Raw genomic sequence first — 15,348 nt, 5'->3', positions numbered from 1 at the left:
TATATATATATATATATATATATATATATATATATATATCTTTAAAAAAAATGTAGGGGTTCTCAGGCTCTTGGACCCCAAACAAGGGCTCAGCAGTCTCCATTAGGCCTTGTAAGGCTCTTCCGCTCCCTGAAGCAATTTTGGTGAGTACAGCAAAAGAGCCTGATTTATGGGACAGTTTTTTCCAGGCAGCCTAGCACGCCTGACAAACCTGAGCCAGGAGGCCAGGAGAAAAGAGCTCGAGCGAACTGCGAAAATTCTTTAGGCATGAGCCATCCCTCTGTAGAGGACTCAAGTAGTGCCAAGGTGAAAGGAGCAGTAGGGCCATAATTAGACACTGCCTCTTTAAGTTTTTCCAGAATCTTAAAATCAAGTGGCTGATAAAGATAGAGGGGCGGAGCATCATCCAGCCCACCCTGAGTACTTGTGAGTCAGGCTGAAGCTCACCATCTGTTTCTCCGTCTTCCTCACCCACTCTCTGGTTTTCTTCTGAAGCAGTTTTTGGAAACTGGGAATCTTTAGGGACTGTGGTTCCACTCCTTAGGGAGAGGGGAAAGGCTAGGACCCTCTTCTTTTAATCTTTCTTAGTTTTAACAGAGACCTGAGGCAGTTGCTGGGGGGAAGGTGTTAGATCAAGCAACTCGGCCTCTAATTATTGGAGAGCTCTAAGCAGTTGCACTTGTCCCTTCCGGGTCTCTACCTTGTGGCGGAGGGAGGCCACGTCAGCAGTTAATTGGTGGCAGACGCCGGACTTGGCAGGTGCATCAAAAACTGCATCTAAAGTCCCATAGGGTGGTGGCAGAAAGAAAGATGGAAGCGCGGCAACAGCGGTGTCACCTCTCTGGGGAAGGGTCGAGGCTAAGGCGACTGTAGCCGTTTGGGGCAAATCGCGATAGCGCTCCGATTCGTAATGAGCTGCCTCCTCTTCAAGGGCGGCGGCAGGTTGTCATCAAGGTCAAGGAGGGAAGGATAAGGGTCTGCCGTCTTAATTTCCTCCCTAGGTGGGGTTAAACAAAGGTCCTTAACGGTGGTAAAGGGGAGAGATCTGAAATGCTATCGGCCACAAAAGCCGGAGCTGACAAGGGTCTCTCTCTTAAAGGGGACAAAGGCTAGATTAGCGGAAGGAGGACAGAAACGGAAACAGATTTTTTAAGAGAACGCTCTCCCTCAGACACCAAATGTTGGAGATCTGGCCATTCAGGGGTAGTTCTAAGAATATCATTAATGAGGGACCAGTAGCTAAAGGCTGTAACAGGTATTTTTGTAGGTCCTGATCCTTCATAATTATCTTTGAAATAATCGCCAACTCACCCGGTGCCACCTTTTTTCATCAATCGTCCCCTCTTGGGGGGAACCACGGGCAAATTTCTCCCACAAAGTCTAAAAATTTCTTTAAATCTTTTTTCTTAACCCTTGTTCCTTGCGTCTTGAGTGACTCCTTGAGCCCTGACACAAAAAAGTGACTGTTTAGAAAATTCTTGTCCCATGTCTTACCTTAAGATTTGCTTCTCCGGCTGGTAAGATGGCTCAGTGGTTAAGAGCTTAAGAGCACTGACTGCTCTTCTGAAGGTCATGAGTTCAAATCCCAGAAACCACATGGTGACTCACAACCATCCTAATGAAATCTGACACCTTCTTCTGTGTATGTCTGAGGACAGCTACAATGTGTATGTACATATAATAAATCTTTAAAAAAAAAAAAAAGATTTGCACCGCACTGTAATCCTCCCGGACTGTGGCATCCTGCTGAACCGAAGCTACTCTCTGGTGCTTCTGAAGATGAGAGGGTAGGCCTACCCTCCAATGATGAGCACCATTCTCTCCTCTTCAATCCCCGTGGGTCCCTGTTCAGGAGTCAGTTTGTCCCGACCCTCGGGAGGGTCAAACGGGGACTGGGGGACCACCTGGAAGAAAACGAAGGGACAAGAGACTCAGAATGGACAGCAAGTCGAGAAGTCTGATCAAGTTGACAAATTTTTTATTTTTCCCACGCCGGTTATATACTCACAGAACCAGGATGGGGGTAAGGGGAGGGAGTAGGGTTGTTTTGTCTCTGGGGAGTGCAGGTGTTCTCAAGACCAGGATATTGGTTAGGTAAAATGTTCAGCAGGGGGAACAGAACAGAATAGGTTGCTAGGTACTGTCCATAGCTGTTTGTTCCCAACTGGGCTAGTACCTTCTCACAGAGGCAGCTGGTAGTTCTCATTGCTAGGCACCTGACTGCAAGATCTATAACAGGTATTATCATAACAAAATGGGTTGCTAGATACCTAACAGCAAGATTTATAACTATTTGTTCTTATCTGTGCTAGTACTTTCCCACAGAGGCCAAGACTTTGTGCCAGTAAGCACTCATGGCTGACAGAGCAGTTAATGTTCAAACAAGATCGCTCCCATCACAGAAAAAGTACCCTGCAAGAAGAATAGAACTAAGGAGCCAGTCTACGGTCTTACCTGGGGACTGGAACCTCTTAGTTCTCTGATAACAGCTTTGTTTATTTCCTCATGGTCTCCACTTTTCAATGATGTAAGAATTATTTGCCAATTTGGAAATTATCTTGGAGCCAATTATTTATATAGCCTTTATGGTTATGCTAGTGAATCAGCTCTGTGTAAGATAAGATGGACTGGTTTTAGTATTTTAAGATTGCACTCTTCTCCAGGAACTTGGAGATCATATAAGCTGAGAATTCTAAACAATTCTTTTCATTTTTTTTTTCCTGAAGAAAACAAAAACAGCAAAACAAAAACATGATTCTGTGGTAAGAATTTGCAACAAATTAGAACTAGAAAAGAAATACTTCAACGTAACAAAATCTGTATTTGAAAAGTTCACAACTAACCTCAAACTCAATGGTTTCGGAGAGAATGGGAGCTTTTGGGTATATTAACAAAAACTGAAAGCAGAGACTCAGATATTTGTACTCGAATGATCATAGCCAAAATATACCAACAGTCCAAATTTTCACCATGAGATGAATGTATAAATTAAATGTTTTATAAGTATACAATAAAACAATACCAAGCAAGAGAAATGAAAATCTGATACATGATAGAATAAGAATGAAATCTGGGGTTGGTGAGATGGCTCAGCAGCAGGTAAGAGCACTGACTGCTCTTCCGAAGGTCCTGAGTTCGGATCCCAGCAACCATATGGTGGCTCACAACCACCCACTGAGATCTGACGCCCTCTTCTGGTGCGTCTGAAGACAGCTACAGTGTATTACGCCAGAGCAAGCAGGGCCGGAGCAAGCGGGGTGGAGCTAGCAGGGCCATCCTGAGTTCAATTCCCAGCAGGCACATAATGGCTCACAGCCATCTGTACAGCTACAGTATACTCATACACATAAAATAAATAAATAAATCTTTTAAAAAAGAGAATAAAATCTGAAAACATTATGCTAAGTGAAACAAGTCAGACACACAAAGACAAGTAGTATGGAATTCCAATTACATGGGTACCTCCAGTCATCAAACTCACAGAGACAGGACGTAGGGCAGAGAAGTTCCTGGTCAATGGATGAATTTGGCCAGGATATTATGAAGATTAACAGTGGTTGTACAGCATAGTAAAGATGCATAATGCCACTGAACTCTATGATCAAACAGTAGCCTAAATAGCATATGTTACATCATACATATTCTACCACAATTTTAAAAAGGAAAACAAAGTCTGCAAACCTTCTAATTTAATAATACACAGCAACTATTTTCCTTTTCAATAGATATCAATTGATTTTTTTACAGTACCATACATTACAGGAATAAACATTATGCATAACCATTGCCCAGCACTGACAACTATTAATGCCACTCTGCTATGCTTGCAGACAGAGACAGGAGCCTAGCATAACCACCATCAGAGAGGCTTCACCCAGCAACTGATGGAAACAGATGCAGAATCCCATAGCCAAGTATTAGGTGGAGCTTGGGGAGTCCTGTGGAAGACAGAGAAGAATTATAGGAGCCAGGGAGGTCAAGAGCCTGTGCGCGCGTGCACACACACACACACACACACACACACACAATTAAAAATAAAGACATCTTTAAAAAGATTAAGTTTATTCTTATTAAGCCAGGTGTGGTGGTACACATTAGTCATCTGAGATCACCATGAGTGAGAGAGGGATAAAGGCTTTAAGATCCTAACATATTGAAGGCTAGCTCAAGTTATAGGAAACCTTGTTTCGAAAAACAACTATTATCCATTAGTTCCTTACTGTTGGAAACCCCCAAAGCTGTGGTTTTCAGATTAACAGACAAGGTTAATATTATAGATTTTTTTTTCCAGCCCACCTTCAAGTTTGGTTGGTTGATATTATAAACCAAGAGGGAAGTTGTTTTGCACTTGTTGGGATAGAGATTTAGCGACACTTAACAAAAACCTCAACTAGCCAAGACTTACACAGAACATTTTCTTTTTCTTTCACATAACAGTCTGGAGACAGTCACTGAGAGACTCACACAGGCCAGTCAGGAGATCTCTCCTACACTGCTATACTCTTGACTATAGCTCATGGTCCAAGGTTAGCCCACCATCTTGTCACTGGTGAGAGAAAAGACATCCTTTTCCTTTTAGGATATTTGCCACAAGTTCCCTGTCTTCTAACCTCAGTTCAGTGACCCGAACTTAGTTATCTAACTCCTCCTTTGGAAAAATAGAACTTGTGCGTAGCCATGTGCCCAGCTAGTAGCATGATGACTAAGGGGAGACTGGATAGCAATCTACTTATGCTTAAAAGATTATTTCTCTCTCTCTCTCTCTCTCTCTCTCTCTCTCTCTCTCTCTCTCTCTCTCTCTCTCTCTCTCTCTCTCTCTCTCTCTCTCTCTCTCTGTGTGTGTGTGTGTGTGTTTGCCATGCATGTACAGATACCTACAGAAGCTAGGAAATCGCTTTGATACACTGGAGCTGTGGTTACAGGCAGTTGTGAGCTGTGCCATTGGATGCTTGGAAACCAAGCTTCTAGAAAAGCAGCAAGATCTCTTAACTGCTGACCCACTTTGCCAGCCCCAGTGTTAAAAGCTTTTGAACACAGTTATACTAGTAACATCTATAAAAATCAACTACTTCCCATACCACCCTTCTATTTAGTTTTTAGTTAGAACATAAAACAATGGGTTTCATATGATAGTTTCATACCTAGGTGGCCTTGTAACTTGCTTGTGTTTACCCGGTCCTCTCCCTCCCCCTCCCTCAGCTCTCCCATGTAATCCTGCCTGAAAGCAAGCAATTACTTTGCCTTCCTTCTCCCTATTATCTTCTCACCTTCCTCCTTTCCCCTCCTTTAGATCCCCTCCCATCTTCCACATAGTGTCCCTTCACATTTTTTTGCTTATTTACTTAAATTCTACATCTGAGGAAACACGTGCATCATTTGTCCTGAGACTGAAAAGACCATCCTTCGTTTGTTAAAGTCCACACAAGGACATACCAGATACTACTCTGTTATATTTCTTTGTGTTATTTGGGGCTTTTAAAATTATTCCTTATTTTTATTTTACATGTATGGGTGTTTTGCCTGCATATATATCCATGTATAAATTGTGCGTGCCTGAAATGAAAATTAGATCCTAAGGGACTGGAGTTATAAATAGTTGTGAGATGCCATGTGGGTGTTGGGAATTGAACCCAGGTCTTCGGGAAGAGTAGCCAGTGCTCCTAACTGCTGTGTCACCCTTTCATTCCTACTTTTGTTGTTTGAGAGTTGATGAAGCACAGATTGCCCGTGAACTTGAAATGTCTTTGCCTCTCGATCCTGAATGGTAAGATGATACAAATATGTGTCACCACCTGGGAGTTCCCTCGCTATCAGAAAACAATTTGATAATAATTCATATTATTGTATTATTTCAAAGTTGATTTCCTGATACTTGTTACCTACTTCATTGAAACTGTTTGATTTTTTATTAAAACTGTTGACCAATGAAGTTAACAACAGTCAAAGATATACTTTAAAAACTGGTGTGTCTTAATATCTGGATGCTAAATTTGAGCCAGAGATCCTTTTCTAAGTTCAGATTTTTCAGTGTTAAGTATCTCAGGGCTGGGCCGGTAGCTCCATTGGTAAAGAGCTTATGGGGCAAGAATGAGGGCTTGAGTTCAGATCCCCAGAAATCAGGTAAAATGCTGGGCGTGAAGGGGGCTGCACATCCCCGTAATCTCGCTGCAGAGAAGAGAGGATCCCTGAAGTTTGCTTGGCCCATAATCTAACTGAATAGGTGAACAAACTCCAGAGTCAGTGAGTGACTTCATCTCAAAAATTAGGTGGAAGGTGAGAGAATACACCCAACCAACATGGACCTAGCCTCTGCATGTACATACACACATGAACATGCACACATTACACACACTCATTCACACACACACACACACACACACACACACACACAGTATCTCTGGGCTGAGGATGCAGTTCAATTGGTATTTTTCTAGCTTGTACAAAACCCCATGTTCAACCACTAGAACTATATATAAACCAGACATAGGGGTACACACCTGTAATCCCAGTGCTTGTGAAGTAGAAGCAGCAGGAGGATCAGAAACCCAAAGTCATCTTTGACTACATGCCTGGGCTACCTTAAGACCCTGCCTCAAAAACATAAATGAAACTTTCAAAGCGTCTTTGCCAACCAGTAGCTATATCAATAAAACTGCATGAGTCTGTCTCAAGGTATTAGCCTATGAGGAAACTAAAACATTGCTGAGCAAAAAGCTGTCAGAAGGATCTGGTGACCAAGAGCAGCCTCTCCCTGGCTAATGACTGTGTAGGGTGACTCCCTTTCCTATATTTCAAAATCTGCAGGTGTGTGCACACTCCAGGATGGGGCCTGATACTCTCCTCCGAGCACTACTCCCCAAGCTGAGAGTATAGATTTTTATAGTACCTTTTTTTGGAAACAGAGCAGCTTTTCCTCCGGTAGTACCTCTCCCTGGTTCTTCCCTGAGTGTGAAGAGAATTTTAGTGCTTGGCATTCTCTTCGTGTTTTTAGGGAGTACAAAGGGGCAGCAATGGTGCAAAATAAAGTCAGTCTCTTACCTACAAGTGCTACAGACAGCAGCAAAGGTTGTAGCATCTTAAACACCACAAGGGAACTCTTCTCACACCAATCCAGAACTGTGCCCACCTGACAGATTTTTGTCAAATGTGCAAAAAGCAGATTGATTGGATGAATGAATGGATGGATAGATGGATGGATGGATGGATCAATGGATCGATGGATCAATGGATGGATGGATGGGTGTATTTAGAAAAGAATAGAAAAGAAGAAGCCCATATATCACCCATCGGAGCCTTCCTTGGCAAGTGAGTGGTCAGTGGCTACTTGTCCCACATGTTAGCTGTGGTTCCCCTGGCTGAAGAAATTCAGAGCTATTCCCTCTCAGAGCATTCCCTTCCTCCAAAGCCAGAAATCACTTTGCATAACAGGAAGTCTCCATAGTCAGTACACCTGGACCATCCAGGAACCCGGGCTTCAGGATCACACCTTTTAGGGAGTGCCTGTGGTCCCCGAAAGCCTCTCTGAAGCTGGGGACTCTCTGAAGCAGGGAAAAGGTGCTTGGGAGAAAAGTGCAGTGCTGAGCCACCTGAGGTCGTGCTAGCCTCAGGGTTAGGGCCATCTGGAGGTGGCCAGCTCCTGCAGCGGGCGGGGCCGGGAGGGGCGGGGTGCGGACGCTTGCACCTCCTGGACACCCGCGGTCACACGTGTGACCGAAGCTGGCAAGTGGACACCTCTGAGGCTTGGAAGAGGTAGGATGCCCCGCTGGGTCAGGGGCTCAGGGCCGGGAGAAAGGGAGGCATCGCCTGGGAAGGGAGGCGCAGATCGTGAGTCGGATCCTCAGGAAGGAGACGGATAAAGTGCTCACTCAGATGGAGGGAGGGTGCTGGGGTGGTAGAGGGAACCTCCTGCCTCGGAAGCCATTGGTTAGCCTCTTCAGGACTAGGAGTAGTCCTCCTCACCCGCTCCTAGCTCACTCACTCCAACTCCCCGCGGGAGTTGCTCCATTGCACTGTCCCCGGGGGTCCTGGAATGACAGCGTTACCGCTACTAGGCGCGAAGCCGGGCATTGATTCCGTCTCAGTGGAGTAGGGGATCCATCGTAGGTGGTGTGCCTATTAAGGAGACCTCGAGTGGTTTTCAGGCCGTCAGACTGACTCGTGCTCACTTGCATCCCATCTGTCGCTTCTTGTGAGCTAAGGATCCACAAATACAGGAACCAGAAACATTCCTTAAGCCAGGAAGTCTGATAATGTGAGACGGTTGATAACAGCTCCTCCAGCTTCTAAAAACAAAGAGTATAACGCCTTGGCCTTAGTAAGGAGAGCTTGAAAGTGGGGGCACCTGTCTGAATCCAGACGGACTGAGTGGAGATAAGACCCACCCTAATAGAGAAAAGATCTGTACTTCAGCAGGGAAAGGTGGGGCTTCATAAAATGGAATTTTAAAAGCTTAAGAGCAGTTGCCTCGCTGAAGGTCTCCGCAACGGCTGCTTCGTTCCATTCGGTTCTCTTTGGAGTCTCTTTTCCCTGTCTCCCCGCACTGCTTCCTCCATCGCCCTTCCCTGGGTTCTATTTGACTTTGGGATTAGCATAGTCATCAAAGCTGGGAAGGCAAATGCATTTTATCTAACTATATACCTATCTAAATAGCGACTATGGTTTATTGTTCACAAAGCAACCTGTGCTTTCGGTTTTTTGTCAATAAGTGCTTTTTACTCAGTAGAGACTGGATTTTGAAGGCCAAAGAAGCAGCTCTTTATGACAGTTCGTTGGCTTAGTAATAATGTGGTCACCTGCTGTTCTATAGTCCCTGGAAAAGACAGGAGAATGGCTGCATTGAATAGGAACCATTGTTTTTACAAAGAATGAGCATCAAGCAAGGTATTATCTAGTTGCACAATATCTGTAGTCCTATTACAGAAACCAAATGTTCTTCTTTTTGTTTGTTTGTTTGTTTCAGACAGGGTTTCTCTGAGTAGCCCTGGTTGTCCAGGAACTCACTCTGTAGACCAGGCTGGCCTTGAACTCAGAAATCTGCCTGCCTTTGCCTCCCAAGTGCTGGGATTAAAGGCGAGCACCACCACTGTCCAATGTTCTTCCTTCTTACCAAAGAACTTCAATTTGCTCTTGTTTAGGAAGGTGGAAACAGGTACCATGGCTGCACTTTCCTTTGTATTCTGTGGTCCTTTCCCTGCCTTTCTGGTGGATGCTACCTGTGATGGCTAAGGTGAAGCTGTTGGCTCTCACAGGATGCATCAGTTACTTTATCTGGGGTCTTCCCTGACATGCTCTTGGCTATAGCTATGACTTAATCTTGGTAAATGTCACTTCGAGGTGAGCACTGGAAAGGAGAGAGATTAAGAGGACTTCTGATTACTTCAACTGTACAAAGACAGACACCGTGTATGTTATGTGTTAAGCATGATCAAGGGACGATCAAAGGTTATCACTCTTTTGCTTGCTGAACACAGTAGGTAAGGACAGCTTAACCACTTAGCTACCTTCACAGCCAAAGTACCTGAGATTGCAAAACTTTTTAATTATAAGGAAATTAGAGTCACTAGTATGTTAACAAAAAATAGGTAGCTATATAAGAACATGTCATTTCCATATGTTTTTACAGATGATCATAAGACAAACAATAAATTACTTACAACATTACACCATACTTCAGCAAACAATCAGAGGCCACACACATACTAAACTCTGAATTTTTCTACCCTTTTAACCACCCAGTTCTCTCTCTCCCTAGCCTTCTCTAGAACTGGAAATAAAAACAGATTAAACTTTAACTCTTTGGGTTTCTTTTACTGACATCCTTTAAAAGTAGATGAGCACAAGGCCCGTGTTCAGAGGCCAGAAGAAAATTGAAAAGGTCTATCAGTCACCTGGATGTGGTGCAGAGTTATACTGACACTGTCATGGCAAGTCACAGTGTTCCACTGCCAGGAGTTGGATTTCACAAAGCATCTTCAGTATCTTGTGGGTAGGAGAACAAAATGGCAATTTATGGACCACAGAGTGATTTATGTACTGGGAGATAAGAGTAAGGTCTTTATTCCCTATGCAAAGAAACTGAAATCAAGCCATTCTTTACCTGGCCAGTGCTGTCCAGTTATGAAATGGTCGAGCTGGGGCTCCAGCCAGAATGTTTTCCAGAATATGCTAGTTCATACTAGGTTATTTTGTATTACTATTTTTTTTTAAGTTTTATGATAGATTATAATTTGTTTCTCTTAAACATTCACATTTATTTTTATATATTGTTTATTCTTTGAGAATTTCACAAATATAAACAATGTATTTTGGTCATCCCACAATTACTTCCCTCCAACTTATCCTGGACTACAACACACACACACACACACACACACACATATACACACACACACACATAATTTCCCTCCCAATCTCATCTCTTTTTTTTTTTTAAGATTTATTTATTTATTTATTATATGTAAACACACTGTAGCTGTCTCCAGATGCACCAGAAGAGGGCATCAGATCTCATTATGGGTGGTTGTGAGCCACCATGTGGTTGCTGGGATTTGAACTCATGACCTTCCGAAGAGCAGTCAGTGCTCTTCCCTGCTGAGCCATCTCACCAGCCCCCAATCTCATCTCTTATCTCCTTTTTAAAAAAAAAAACACCAACTAAATCAAATCACTATTCCAGCCATTCTTATGACTGTGGTGCCATCCACTGGAGTACGAGCAGTCTACCAGGAGCCTGTCCCTCCCCACGAGTGGCCCAGTAGCCACTGACTGCAGTAGCTCCTCAGCTAAGGATGGTAGCTCGTGTGTCCCTCTGCTGCTCATTCTGGACTGTTGATTGTCCTGATCTTGTGCAGGTCTTCAAGTTTGTTTGGCTTTTTTTTTTTTAATATTTATTTATTTATTTAATGTATATGAGCATACTTTTGCTGTCTTCAGGCACACCAGAAAAGGACATTGGATCCCATTACAGATGGTTGTGAGCCACTATGTGGTTGCTGGGAGTTGAACTCAGGACCTCTGGAAGAGCAGCCAGTGCTCTTAACCACTGAGCCATCTCTCCAGCCCAGGTCTTCAAGTTTTACACAGATAGCCAGCTACTATGAATTCATGAGTAGCAGCAATTAAAAAAAAGAATCAGTTCTCAGAGCTCTTCCTAACCTTGGGCTCTTATAAACTTTCTGCCATCTCTTCTACAATGTCCCCTGTAGCCTGGGGGTGGAGGTGGGGGTGGGGGAAAGGGGTTATACAGACACACATTTAATGCTGAGCACTGCACAGTTGTTAATTATTTGTACCTTAACCAATTGTGAGTCTCATCACTAATCACTGCCCACTGCAAAAAGTAGCTTCTCAGAAGAGAGCTGAGAACGACACTAATTTATGGGTATGAGTGAAAGCATATAGAAGCATATAATAGCATATAATAGTATATAATAGCATATAATAGCATATAAAAGCATATAATAGCAGTAGGCTCTCCTCTAGGGATTATGACCTCTCCAGCTGCAGGTTCCTGACCAGGGTTATGATATCAAGAGTGAATTCTCCCCACTATGGAGTGATCCTTATATCCAATAAAAAGCAGCCCGTTACCTCCATAGCATTCATGCGACTACAGCAACATTGGTAATACCCTTCCAGGTCAACCTGTTGTTCTCAAGAGTTCACAGCTGAATAAAACTGTTAGTGACTTTTCTCCCCTGGCAGAATGCATAGAATTTTCCAGCACTGTGAAAGCTAGCCCACAAGGAGAAAACATCCAATCCAGTACTGACTTGAATATCCTACAACCAAATCATGTGGTGTCTCCAGCAATAGGGTCTTACCAACAGGCTCTGATGGATAAGCAAGAGCAATGGCATAGCTTGGATTGTTTTAGGGATAATTGCTGAGATGTTCCTGCCTAACAACACAAGGGTATCCTGAGAGGCACTGGGATTTTTGTTTAATAACTTACTGCTTCTAGAAGTAGCATCAACCCTCCAGCTTTGAGCCAAACTTTTTTTTTTCATAACATAGTAGGTTTCAAACCTCCTTGGTGTTAGTTACCCCTCCCACCACCCTTCCCTCTGCAATCCCATCCCCCCTTAATTAACGCTTCCCATTATTCCCCCCTTTCCCTTCATATTACCTGTGTCCTACTTTAAGATCTTCCCAAAGCCCTTGGCAATTGCCCATTTCTAGTCTCCTGACTTTTACAGGCACCCCAAGTTATACATGCAAATCTAAGTCTAAGCTGAATCCACATATGGGAGCAAGCATGTAGCATTTGTCCTTTTAGGCCTGAGTCACCTCACTTAACCTAATATTTTCCAGTTTTGTACATTTTCCTGTATTTTTGTAATTTCATTTTCCTTTACAGATGGATGAAATTCCATTGTGTGTGTGTGTGTGTGTGTGTGTGTGTGTGTGTATATTTTTTCATTATGCAGTTCATTAGTTGATGGGCATCTATCTAGGTGAGTCCATTCCCTGGCTTTTGTGATGAGAACAGCAAGGAGCACGGATAAGCAAGTAACCCTGTACTAGTTAGGAGAGGCCTTTGGGAATATACCTTGGAGTGGTATAGCTGTATCATATGATACATCTCACTCAGGTTTTTTGAGGAGCCTGAGTCGACTTCCCAAGAGGCTTTGCTGCTTTGCACTCCACCAACAATATAAGCATTCCCTTTCCCCACAGCCTTGCTGCCACTTGTTTTGCTTTGTTTTCTTGATCTCAACTATTCCAAATGGGAGAAGATGAAGTCTCAATACAATTTTCATTTTCATTTCTCTGATTACTAGAGATGCCTTAAAAATGTTTATTAGTCGTTTACATTTATTCTTTTGAGAACTCTGTTTAGTTCCATGGTTCACTTTTTAAAATTGGATTGTTTGCTTTATTTTTGTTTGTTTATTCATTTATTTTACATTCTACATCTTAATTGCCTGTCAGATGTATAGCTGGCAAAGATTCTTTTTCCCATTCTGTAGGCTATCTCTTCAGTTGACTAACAGTTGACTCCATAATACAGAAAATTTTTAATTTCATGAGGCCCCACTTATTGATTCTTGGTCTTATTTTCTGCAAGGCCAGAGTCCTATTCACAAATGCCTTGCCTGAGTCTATATCCTGAAGTGGACTTGCTTTTTTCTTTTTCTTCTAGAAGTTTCAGAGTTTGGGGCATAGTTTTCAAGTCTTTGGTACACATGGAATTCATTTTTGCACATGATGAGAAGTAACAAACTTTCAGGGCTGGAAAGATGGCTCAGAAGCTAAGAGCACTTGTTGCTCTTATAGAGGACTCAGGCTTGGTTCCCAGCACTCACAGGCCGGCTCACAGCCATCCACAATCCCAATTCCTGGGGATCCAATGCTCCCTTCTGGCCTCTGCGGGCAATGCATGGATGTGATGCACACACGTAGAGGCAAAACTCTAATAATACATGTAAAATAAAATAATCCTTTACCAAAATTTTAAAAGAATCAGCTTCTATTCTTCTACAGGTAGATATCCAATTTTCCCGGCACCATATTTTTGAAGAGACTATCTTTTCTTCAATGTGTATTTGCATTAGCTTTGTCAAAAAGTAGGTGGCTAACTGTATTTAGACTATTGACTGGGCCTTTAGTCAGTTCCTTTGACCAAGTTGTCTATTCAATGGCAGTGTCCGGCTGGTTTTATCACTGTGACACTTTAAGGGTCCATGATTCACTGAAGAATGACAGCCTGGACTCCAATAGTATGTAAACACAAAGAGTCTTATTCAGCAGAAGTCCACCATGCTGGGGTCCCCCATTACTGAGATAGAGAGACAATCAAGTGAGCTCACAAGCTCAGGTTAAAGCACAGTGGAGTTCTGAGGTAAATGAGCTTTATCTTAATCTATCTCTCTGCATTCCAGAGCCATTGCCAGGACGTGAGGGCTAGAAACTGTTGTCGAGGAATTCCAGGGTAGGTGGGCTTGCCTTGCTCTATCTATCTCTAGGCATTCCGGAACCACTATCTGAGTGTAGAAGTTGGAGCCAGGCTTGCTTGGGCTTGCCTGAGCTTGTCCAGTTCTTGGGCCTAGTCTCCTAAATGCCAATTTGAAGCCTGTCAAGCAGTCAGCCCAGCCTTGTCATTTCCCCCTTCCATTTTGGGCCACGTCAAATCCTTGAGATGTTTAAGAAGTCTGTTCCTTAACAAGCCTAACTAAAGCATTGATTATGTAGGGACCACCAGTCAAAGCTAACGCCAGTAGGATTTGTCTTGTAGTCTCTTTCTGACTAGGGCCATGGATTCTTCGGCCACACCCTGAGTGGTCAACATAGAAACAACATTCCTCACCGAAGGCTGCACAGAGTCCTCCCTGCTGGAGGAACAGTGAGTCTAAGCCCCTTCTGTAAGACTACTTCTCCTGAGAGGACTCCCTGCAGGGCAGGATGAGCTTTTCCATTTTCCATATATCTGCATCTATCGCCCTGCCCGTCGTAGGGCTTTGTGCTTTTTATCTTGGAGTATTAGGGCTGAGGCCCCTCCCTACACTAGCAGCTCCAGCCAGCTCTGTCCCAAGGAGAGAACCTAGCAACATAGCAGAAATGGACACCCTTTTAACCCAATTTTTTGGAGGTGCTAGCTGGTTGATGACATCCTCCCCAGAGAAATAAGTCATTCTAGGTACAAGCTGTACTAGAACATAAAATCCTTGGTCATATTTCCATAAATACATGGAGTAAGCCCCAAGGTACAAGCCCATCAAGAATCTCTGGGGGCAGCATGTATCCTGCAACAGTAGCCGTTACAGTGAGGGTTTAGAGGTGGGCATAGTGATAAGTCCGGGGAGAGAAGAGTTAAGAGCCTGCTGTCCAGTCAGCCTTCCTGCCAGCCACTGTGAACTTGATGACAAGGTTGTTGCATCGCCCACTGGGGGTACCCAGATGTTAAGGGGCAGTGGCTGGTGCAGCAAAGTACAAGCAGCCAGCCAGCAGGATCAGGAACGCTGGAGTCGCAGTTTCAGCGGGTCCACAGGGTGTGGGGTGACCTTCCATCATTCTTGTGGCAGTTCAACTGGAAGTCTCTTCTTCTGGGACCTCAACTGCTGGATGTCTCTCTCCTGGCAGGCTTAATGTAGGAGTGGCATATCCATGTCCTGATCCTGTCTACCTTAACAGCCATAGGTGTGGTCAGGATCACAGTGCGAGGTCCTTTCCAGCGAGGTCCCAGAGTCTTGTGACTATGTCTCTTCATCCAGACTTCATCACCTGGTTCAAAGCAATGGGGCTTAGCGGGAGGAGCAGACTCATAAGCCTGGCAGATGGCAGACCAGAGTTGCTTCTGGACCCTATGGAGGGCTTTCAAGGATTTTAAAAACGTATGTTGTTCATATT

At 43.7% G+C, this 15,348-nt stretch overlaps 1 protein-coding gene and 1 long non-coding RNA gene across 4 annotated transcripts in view; one reads left to right on the top strand and one right to left on the bottom strand.

The window, feature by feature from the left end:
• The window catches only part of Tmem45b (transmembrane protein 45B), a 60,654-nt gene that overhangs the window by 15,925 nt on the left and 29,381 nt on the right, over positions 1-15,348 (top strand). The window contains exon 1 of one of the 3 annotated variants that reach the window (XM_031344975.1): positions 7,527-7,749. The exons of the other annotated variants lie outside the window; for them this stretch is intronic. The gene's annotated coding sequence lies outside the window, so the exon portion shown is untranslated. Of the gene's footprint in view, positions 1-7,526; positions 7,750-15,348 lie in introns of those variants that run through there. 3 annotated transcript variants of the gene reach the window in all.
• LOC116073231 lies at positions 1,625-8,480 on the bottom strand. The gene is made up of 4 exons (XR_004111735.1): positions 8,382-8,480; positions 6,887-8,282; positions 2,455-2,608; positions 1,625-1,904 (listed from the first exon to the last, which is right to left on the bottom strand). It is a non-coding gene; the product is annotated as an uncharacterized LOC116073231 (long non-coding RNA).

The sequence above is a fragment of the Mastomys coucha genome, unplaced genomic scaffold, assembly GCF_008632895.1.
Source record: "Mastomys coucha isolate ucsf_1 unplaced genomic scaffold, UCSF_Mcou_1 pScaffold23, whole genome shotgun sequence".
NCBI lineage: Eukaryota > Metazoa > Chordata > Mammalia > Rodentia > Muridae > Mastomys > Mastomys coucha.
The sequence above is the reverse complement of the archived record's forward strand: the minus strand, read 5'-3'. Positions and strand labels throughout refer to the sequence as shown.